Source organism: Sinocyclocheilus anshuiensis, unplaced genomic scaffold (assembly GCF_001515605.1).
Source record: "Sinocyclocheilus anshuiensis isolate Anshui unplaced genomic scaffold, SAMN03320099.WGS_v1.1 scaffold20, whole genome shotgun sequence".
NCBI lineage: Eukaryota > Metazoa > Chordata > Actinopteri > Cypriniformes > Cyprinidae > Sinocyclocheilus > Sinocyclocheilus anshuiensis.
In genome coordinates this window covers 2,776,553-2,786,937 of record NW_015558646.1, presented here as the reverse complement: position 1 = coordinate 2,786,937, position 10,385 = coordinate 2,776,553, and positions in this window count along the sequence as shown.

Here is a 10,385-nt window from a genome sequence, read left to right as displayed (position 1 = left end):
TTATCTCCTCATCCTCCTCTTCTTACATGTACTCTTCCTCCTCTCCTTCTCAGATTGTTTCCATCTATTGTTCGTATCATCATTCAGTCACCTGTGCCACTTGTGCACTCTGAACTGGCTCATATTTTGTACAGTTGGTTTGATCACATCATTAGAAACAAGGGTGAACAATTTTGAATCGTTGTCTGTAAACGATGACAAAATGTGCTTTAGTTGTGTTTAACTTTTGCCGCTTGTGTTTAGCATTTTGCAGCACAAATGCATCATAGTGTGATAAGTGTGTAAGTGAATGAGAATGTGTTTAGAGTTTTGCAAAAAGAGTGCATGAGATTTGCAAACAGAGCCTAACTCTATAAGCGCTTTGAGTGCCCAGAAAAGCGCTATTTAAATGTAAGGAATTAATTATTATTATTAACTGCCTGACCGTGTTTAGCAGAAAGAGTGCTTTATTCGACAAATTGGTTTAAACTAGTGAGAATTTGGTTCAGAGATTGGGATTTAGTGTTTTACAGGCAAATCGAGAAGACTTTTTTTTTTCTGTGCAGTTATGGTATATTAAAAAGAGTGATTATTATAAGGCTGCAATGTCTAAAGTATATATTAATACTGTAAAAATAGCTGATTAAAAGGTTAAAAATAATGAATGCAACATTCTTTATTAAAATGGATTTACTTGATATTTATAAGTTTAAGTTTAGAATTAGTTTTTATAAAATTTACAATATTCTTTAATTAATTGTTAACACATAAAATGCAAACAGTTACAATATAATGCTACATGTATATAATTACTCAGTTAATAATAATAATAATAAGAAGAAGAAGAAGAAGAATGATTATTGTTATTATTATTATTTGGTGGTATTGTATTGGTATGTATCTGCAGTTCTGGCCTTAGTACTTGGTAAAGTGTTTCCATTAAACATAAGAAGTAATTGTGGTTACATGTTTTAATGTTAGGCATGATTGATTGCAGAACTTAATTAGTTATATACACGTATGGGCATGATGTGTATATTAGGTGTCATGTCATGATTATGAAGGTGTCATGTCAGTCTTATGCACACCCCTTCAAGTAAAGTGTAACCATATGGCTTAATAAAACTATAACCATTCTAATGGAACAAAAAAAACAAAAGAAGAGGGAAAATAGTGCATTTGATATTGCTTTATGATACGTTGTTCCTCTATGTCCACTGCCTGTCAAACTATATTCCACCACACTCACTGAGGACTGGACTAGCAGGACATTATTGGGATAATTGCATGTCCACTCAAGGGATCAACTTTTGGAAAGAGAGGCTGGGGTGAGGAGGTACAGTGCAGACGAGAGGCGTGAGTTGCTTATAGGTGTGTAATTATTCAGTCAAATAATGCTGACAGGGCACTACTCAGTGAGCTGTGGAGGAATCAAATACATGCAAGTTCTGAGATTTCTCTGAAAAAACACTGTAGGGATAGAATATAACATTAATCATAGAGTCTCCACTAAGATTATACGTGGACCGACATACATATTCTGTTCATACATTATTTCCTAGGTTCATTTTTCTCTTCCAGATCCAACTCTATGTGACCTGACAACTGCATTCTGACCCCAACCTGTCCGTTGCTCCCCCCGTGCCCCCAGGCCTTTTAGATAGTCTGATCTCGAACGTCCAGCTCAGCACGGACATCTGCCCTTGATGCTGATTTTGCATGATTGGCCTTACTCTGAAACCCCATCTATGACGTTTTTATTTTCTCAGAGCTTCCTCTTGAACTTGGCGGATGTGGAACAGTGGTCGGGATTCTAATCCCAGGGTAAATTGAAGTTGAGTGCCCACTGGGCATAGCGGCACGGAGAGCTTTAGCCCCGGGGATCCAGATTTTTAATTTGAGTGAGGCGATGTTGGTGGCCTCTAAATGAGCCCTGACAATAAGGAGGGTTTAATGAGGGAGGCTGTGAGGGGGAGAGAAGCTTAAAGTGAAGAGAATGAGCTCGCAAGCCCAAGGGCACAACTGTACACACAAAGATCACTTGTGTGCTCGAGGAAGAGCTTGTTGGTGTACTAAAGCAATATGCTAGGATGGTTGACAAATAAGTGAAGGAAAAAATGGTTGTGATAGAATAGTTTATATATGCATGTTTTGTTTTTTTTGTCTAATTAACCTATTTGATTTGTGCTACCTGGCAAAAACGTATATTAGCCAAAAATCACAGTGGAAAATAATAGACAACTATTGGAATAATTATGTAGAATGTATTAAGTAGCTGTTATTATTTAAATCAGTTAATTTAATTCATTCATTCAATCATTGTGGCATTGTGAACTTATACTGACATGACCAAAATCTTCCAAAAACATCACTTTTCTTTATTTGCCATTAACCATGATTGAATCAATCCATGAGCAAAAGTGCCCAATAATAAGAATGAAGGAAAAGTAAGAATGTTTTTCAAATTTCCGGCCCATGGAAGGCTCCATGTTCATTAAAAATGGCTTTTATTAGGTTACTGATATGACTGGAGTGTTACATCACGTGATTGTATGTGATTAGGTTGGTTAAAATGTTTTTCAAAAGTACTTTATATATATGTATATATATATATTTTTTTTTTTTTCGGGATGGAAACCTTTATTGAAGCTGCAATATGAAACCTGTGGTTAAACCATACATTTTTTCAAGTATACAATATACTTGCTGACAATTTTTTTGTTTGTTTTTTACATCATTTACGTTTTAGCGCTTTGAAAAATATATTATTGTAGGCTTATCATAGTGAAGAGGGCAAGGTAAGAACATGAAAAAAAAGTATTCCGTTAAGGAGAAAAAAATAACAAGTGCCCCTTTAAATTTAATGAATTCAGGTTTTGTGATAAGTGCACTAATCGCATCATTCAGTCTCTCGGGGTAGAAATGAATGTTTCCAAATGACTAATTGCCATGTGTGTCCTTGACGTGTGAGAAGATTGTGATGAATAAAAAAAAACACACAGCAGTTGATTTCACAGTGAATAAAGCTAAGCGTCAGGTTTGGGCTTAAGGGGATCGTAAATTGGAAATCCTCTGGCCTATGAAGACAAGTACCTGTCGGACAGATTCCATTCTACTCCCAGCCACGCTCGCTCCAGTATCCAAACTCACCTTTTTCTTTCTGAGCCTTATCTCTTCCTCTCGAACTTGTCATCTTTTAGTCAACTACTGTAACAGAGATGGTCTATCGCTCTCATTTCCATTTGTTCTCTGTGTTTCTCCCTGTCTTACTCGTCCTGCTCTGATACAGTATTAGGCTGCAGGCATTGTTGGGATCATGTGAAGAAAGCAGTGCACAGACTTTGCTCTCTGATATCTCTCCTCTCACACTCTTCATAATGTCAGACTGTGTATCTGATGTATCTGTGCGTGAGAGGACATATACAAGTCTTGTATTTTCATTCGTTTGAGATAAAGCACTTTTCAAGCACAGTATTTCAGTTTAAAAACCTGCATCTTAGCCAGTAATCATCCACAATCCAGTTTAAACAGAAGCTAAATGTGCTAACTAGCAATGCACTTCAGCATGACATGCCTCGTCTCATTGCAAATTACCTTGATGCAAGGCATTAGCCTAGCAAACAAAATCCAACAACAGATTTCAACCAACAATGCAACTATTCTAACAAAATTGATGCAAACTTGATAAGAGCTTGACTAAAATATTAAGTTGAGTATATAAACACACATTTCTGTGTTGTTGGATAATGCTTTGTTTGATGTAGTTAATACTTGTGTTTTAGCTCAAAGGTTCCACACAAGTAGTTGCCCACCTTAAGCCCCCCACCCAAAAACAAAAAAGTGTATTCCAGTGGAATACTTTGTCTTCTATGTTGCATTAGCACAATGTAGTTTCTTGCCTCTGTATCCCTGTTCTCTCACCCTCTGTTTTTCCCTTTCCTTCTAACCATTCTTTCTCCCTCCCTCTCTGTGGCTTTGTCATTGTTTTGGACAGCATGACATGTTGTCAGATGCAGAAGAGAGAGAGTTAATGCTTATTATGGTAATCAATCCCTGCATAGTCCAACAACATTCCCTGATGCTGGCATACATAATAACAGGTGATGCACGCAATCTATTTGAATAAAACAGCAGGTTCTCAATTGTCTTTGTGTATTTGTCTTTAATAATATATAGGTACAGCATAGGGTATTCATTGAAAACTGATGTATCATGCAAATGGCTGAGCTGGATGTTGCAGTCCTTAAATAAGCTTATTTTCTTTGAATTTAGACTGTTGTTAATGGGAGGGGCATTTAAGGGAGATGTGTGCTTTCCTCTGCAGCAGTAAACAATGATAGTGACGTGTCGTTTTGGTAGACATGTTTTATCTGAAGTGACTCACAGTCAGTGTTGGGAAGGTTACTTTGGAAATGTAATAAACATTTTCGTAAGTAACTGTAATTTAATTACACATTATTTCTTAGTAACTGTAACTGATTACAGTTACATTTATTTTGTAATTAAATTACGTAATGCCGTTACATGTAACTAGTTACTCCCCAACACTGCTCACAGTACAGTAATTGCCGGAACAAATTCCCTTGAGCTGCATGGAAGTAAGTGTCTGGCTTAAGGACACAGCTTTGACAGAGCAAGAGGGGAAATATTTGCGGTTCTTGAGTTCATGGACCACCCTATCTAGATTTGAGACTGTAAACTGTTTATAGTCCTGAGGTGTAGTCATTGGGCTATCAGTGAGGGGATGGAAGGACTATCAAACAAAGATTGACAGGTCTGAATTTGCTGTCCTTGTCTTTTGAAGCTGCTCTGCTCTGCTGTTCCTCAGTCTGCCATTTTGATTTCACATACTTATTGTGCTGTTTAATAATCTACACAGTACATACAAACCTTAAATGTGACATACAAGTTGGAATATTAATCATGTTCCCCCTAAGGTGACTTTTTAAAATTTACTGTATATAAGAAATTACTACAATAAACCCTGGAAAAAATGCTCCTTTTTTGATGGCCACAGGGATATCAAATATGGATGGGTTTCAGTCTTTGTAAACCTTAAAAAATATATATATTCATTATTAATTATATTTATATAATTTGTTTCTTAAATGAGTATCACATACTTAAAAAAATAAAAAAAATGGAAGCATTAAATATGGTGCAGAAACCTGAAGGGATTTCAGTCAGTTTAAATATATTTTAAACCTTATATTATATTATATTATATTATATTATATTATATTATATTATATTATATTATATTATATTATATTATATTATATTATATTATATTATATTATATTATATTATCAATAAAGAACTTCTGTCTACTGGCATGCCTGATATATTCTGATTTACAATTATATTTTCAGAATTATAACTATATATTCATGATTTGTAATTACTTTGTAATTTAGAATTCCTTCAAAATCATAAAAACCTTTAAAATGTGTTTTCTTTTAAGTCGAGATATAACAAAAATATGTTTATTTTCTTGACTATCAATTACTCCACATAATAAGTAACAGTGGCATTTTTGTCATAATGAGATAAGATGCAATTAACAAAGCCATGTGTAATTAACGTTACCCTGTTAATCTGACCCAGTTGTTGATGTGGTCAAAAATGAAGATGGAGATGCAGACTTCCATGCTTTGAGCTTATTTAGGAAACCATTTCCCTTGAGACTTTCTACTTCCTGTTTTGATGTTTTGATCATTTACTTACACAAACCTAAAAAAAAACAAAACAAAAAAAACAGTGTGCTTGCTCATTCTGGAACACATTGGACCGGTCATTATTATTGTCACGGTTCTACTGGTGTACCCTAGTTGGCCACAAGATGTCACTGTGTGTTTTGAGCACATGGCTTGTTGTTTGTTGTTGGTGCCATGTGCTCTCCTGACTATTGTCTGACCCCGCCCTTCTTGTTATCTCACTAGTGTTTTAGTTACTCCACCTGTCTCCCTCGTTACCCTCCTCGTTTGTCTCCCTATTTATTCTCCTTGTGTCTGCAGTCCTGTGCTGGTTCGTTGTTTAATGTTGATCTCAGAGTAGTGTCGTATGTGTTTATGTTCCTCTTGCCTTGCCTTGCTGTTCTGTGCTCTGTAGTGCCCACGGAGGTGGCCGACGAAGCTGCAGTGCCACACTCTCGGAAACGGAGGAGGAAGAAGGCTTCTTCCGTCCTTCAAGGCCTGTATGCCATCCCAGAGCTTGGTGCCATGCCGGCACCACCCAGACTCCTTGCCCTGCAGGCGCCACCCATGTTACTTGCCCTGCCAGAGTCCTCTCCAGAGTCCGCTCCAGTCCAGGAGCTCTCTGAGTCCACTCCAGAACCTGCTCCAGTCCAGGAGCCTTCAGAATCTACTCCAGAGCCTGCTCCAGCCCAGGAGCTCTCAGAATCCGCTCAAGAACCTGCTCCAGTCCAGGAGCCTTCAGAGTCCACTCCAGAGCCTACTCCAGCCTGTGCATCTGCTCAACCGTGGTGGTCAGGAGCTCTGCCTGCACTGCCGTGGTGGTCTTCAGCCCCACCTGCACCAATGTGGTGGTCTCCAGCTCCACCTGATCCACCATGGTGGCCCTCTCTCCTGTCTGTCTTGCTTTGGTTGTCATCTGCTCCGCCATGGGGATCTTCAGTAATGCCTGCTCTGCTGTGGTGGAATTCAGCTCTGCCCTGGAGGGCTTCAGCTCCGCATGCTCCACGCTGGAGGGCTTCAGCTCCACAGGTTCCGCCACACGGGCCTGGCCCACCATCCCTCCCCCGGATCTCCCTCCGGTCCACCTCCCTCCTGGACCTTTTTGTTTTCTGTTTTATTTGTTAAACTTAAAGGGGGGGGGGTTCTGCTGGTGTGCCCTAGTTGGTCACCAGATGTCACTGTGTGTTTTGAGCACATGGCTTGTTGTTTGTTGTTGGTGCCATGTGCTCTCCTGTCTATTGTCTGACCCCGCCCTTCTTGATATCTCATTAGTGTTTTAGTTACTCCAACTGTCTCCCTCATTACCCTCCTCGTTTGTCTCCCTATTTATTATTGTGTCTGCAGTCCTGTGCTGGTTCGTTGTTTAATGTTGATCTCAGAGTAGTGTCATATGTGTGTATGTTCCTCTTGCCTTGCTGTTCTGTGCCCTGTCTTGGCCTGCCTGCCTGTTTTTCCCCCTCGGGGTAGTTTTTGTTGTAGTTTTGTTTTATTTTTACTATTAATAAATGCCCATATCATCCTGCATTTGAGTCCTCATTTCATCTCTCAACAGTTCCTTGACAATTATTCTCCATCTCATTTATTAGCTCTCACATCCAACCAGTGCTTTTGTACTTTCAAATCCATCAAACCACACTTTGAAGCTTCATTTGAGATTATATTTGTTTAGATGCTGATTCATTGTACCAAAAACTGTGCATTAGTGTGTCATAGATGGTCATGAGGTAAGCATAAATGGCATGAGATCAGTGAGTCTTTATTCCTGAATACACATGCAGCTGTTAATGTTGCGAAGGATACCGGGAGTAATTTAACACAATTTAACACAATTATTCAGAAGTACAGGATTTAAAGATAGCTCAACTTCATGGAGGGGAATACATTCTTTATGACTGATTACTAACTGCTGGGTGGCCTTTTATGTTATTTGAGATGGACTGAATCCACCTCTTCGGACTTCATGTATGAAATGTTTCTATTGCAATCATTGTAAAATCAATTGTGTTGAATTCTGTCAACACCGCACAAGTCACACAGAATTACAATTTGGTGAAAATGAGTGTAGTAATTTGAGCTACTGAGCAGCATTCTTGAGTCAGGCTAGCTGATATTGCCCATAAATCAATGTAGCCCTTAAACTCTCAGGTGCTTTAACTCTCAGGTGTACTCATTACAGTGTCTGGCTTTGATTAGTAACCAGTTTGAACTCTCAGTAGAGTAGTAAGTAGACATTCAAGGTGTCATTGGACTCAGTCAACCTGCATTCTGATATTTATAGTCATGAAGCACATGAGAGAACATGTACGTTTGGTATTTCATGAAAATGCCAGTTTCACACTTTAAAGGAGTGCTCATGAATACAGTGACCAAAGTTAGCCAAAGCCATTTATCTCCAGCTGCATATTTACAACATGATCTTGATTAGAAAGATTCTGATAATGATTATTTAAAGAGAAACGTCATTCGGTGAATTGTCTTCCCAGGCTGCACATAAAAAAAAAAACATCCAGAAAGACCAGTGTACTGGATCCCCACCCCCACCCCGTGTGTCTTTTAATGAACAGTTCAAAACAAGATTGAAGTTTGAATCAGTCTGAAACAAAAGACCTGTTTTTTTTTTAATTGTTCAAAACAAGTTACCAGTTTGAATCTGTCTGAAACAAATGACCCTTTAAATCAGTTCTTGTAATTAATAGTTCAAAAGTTAAATGCTACTCTTAGAAAATTGTCTATTGGCAATAGTTTAGCAATGCATGCAGCACTTTCTGTTGGTTAATTTCGGGAATTTGCATGACAGACTTGAGCCAAAGTGAAATCTGCTTAGCAAACTGTTTCCCTGTCACGCAAAACTCAAAATTACATGAATTCCTATTAAAATAAATTACTCGATATCGGCAACAAAATTTAACCAAACCATGGTTACTCTGTGTTCATTTTAGAAATACTTTTCTATTTCTGAGATTTTGTGACTGGATACAAACTATGGCAATGATAATCTCAGGTACTGATCTGTGTGCTTTACTTAATGTTGAAAGTTTAATGTAAATTTCATTTTACGTGACTTTTATAACCATACTTAAAGGGACATTAATAATTTACATCAGACCTTGAAAATAAGTTAAAGGAAACAAGTATATTCAAACCGTGAACATTATGTGAACAAACAAGTAGCCTATATTCAGTGACAATGACAGTGACAAGTATCTAATTTATGTTTTAAATGGTTTAATAGTTATATATACCTGTCTATTTTGTTGCAAGTGCTGTGCCTGCCCACACGCTCTTCTGATTGGTTGTGATATTTGATTGATTTTGTTGCGTCTCATAGCTGTGTGGACAGACAAATTTCTTATTGCTAGAAGCTTACCAAATGGTGTCTGGTAAGTAGACTGCATTATAGCTAAAATATATCCAAATAAAATTGGAATTTAATCCAGAGATTGAGAGATTGTAAATCAGAATCAAGTCACAATGTATGTACTGATTCTCAGCCCTAATGTGTAAACACCACTTTTCTATTTCAAAACCTTATACAAGCTGTACAGACTTAAGTGGCTGTCATATTTGACTGTTATCTTTGAGGTTACCTTATAGAAAATGGCAGTCATCATCTCATCACATTAAGTCAGACATCTTATCTTTTTTATTCCTTTAATCATCTTGGTTTGGTTTAAAACAGTCACCTTTCAAACTCATTCTTCCTTGAGAACGGTTTTCTGCTTCCAGAGGAGCTCTATGTTTTTGTTTGTTTGTTTGTTTGCTAATTAAAGACTTTCTTGACACCTGTGCTAACTTTGCCCTCCCAAGAGTTCTAAAATGCACAGAACTGTGCACGTAATCACACACCGTCACTCATCGAGATAAACAGGAAAGAATGCACACGCACACACACACACACACACACACACACACACACACACATTCCCTTGTGTGCAATTACTTCCCAGTTATTTACCTCTCTCCTCGCACTAGCTGTTTGATGGGCTGCAGGTAAACAACAGTGTTCACATCATACAAGACAGACGCAATGCCCCTGCCAATGAGATGGCACATGATGCGTGACCCGTCTGATTCATGAGCCTTTATATCACCCTTACACTCCACCAAGCATCTCTCACCCATGTGCTTCACCATACCATAGCTACGAGCAACCTTATTATGAGTACCAAAGTGCCGTATCCACTTTTACTGTGCGTCATTTGTTATAGCTGGCTGATAGAGGGTGAAATGCCCAGCGCAATGCAACACAATCCCTCTGTCAAACACAGATGGTTGTATGGTTGATATTGGGAATAAGAGGGCTTTGTGTCTGATGTCATCCCAGTGGTGGCCCTCGTGGCGTCTGTTGATGCAGTAAGCTGAATGATTGTGCTAACTAAAGCATATGGATGAAACCTAGGGAGGAATGTAATGGCTCACTGTTATAATGGAATTTAGATATAAAAAGAGGATTGTGTTTTCTTCTACAGGAGTGGAAACCACAGATGAATTATGTGAACATATAGAGAAAAAAAAAACTAACCGTATTAAAATGCATCTAAACACATACATACATAAAATACAAACACATACATAAAATACAAATCAAAATGTATTTCTTTTTCCTGTGAAACAAATAAACAAAAACACCTTTTTTTGTGTGTGTGTGTGTTTTGTTTTCATTTATTTTCCATACACTGAAAGTCAGTGGGAATCCAGTGTAATTTTGTA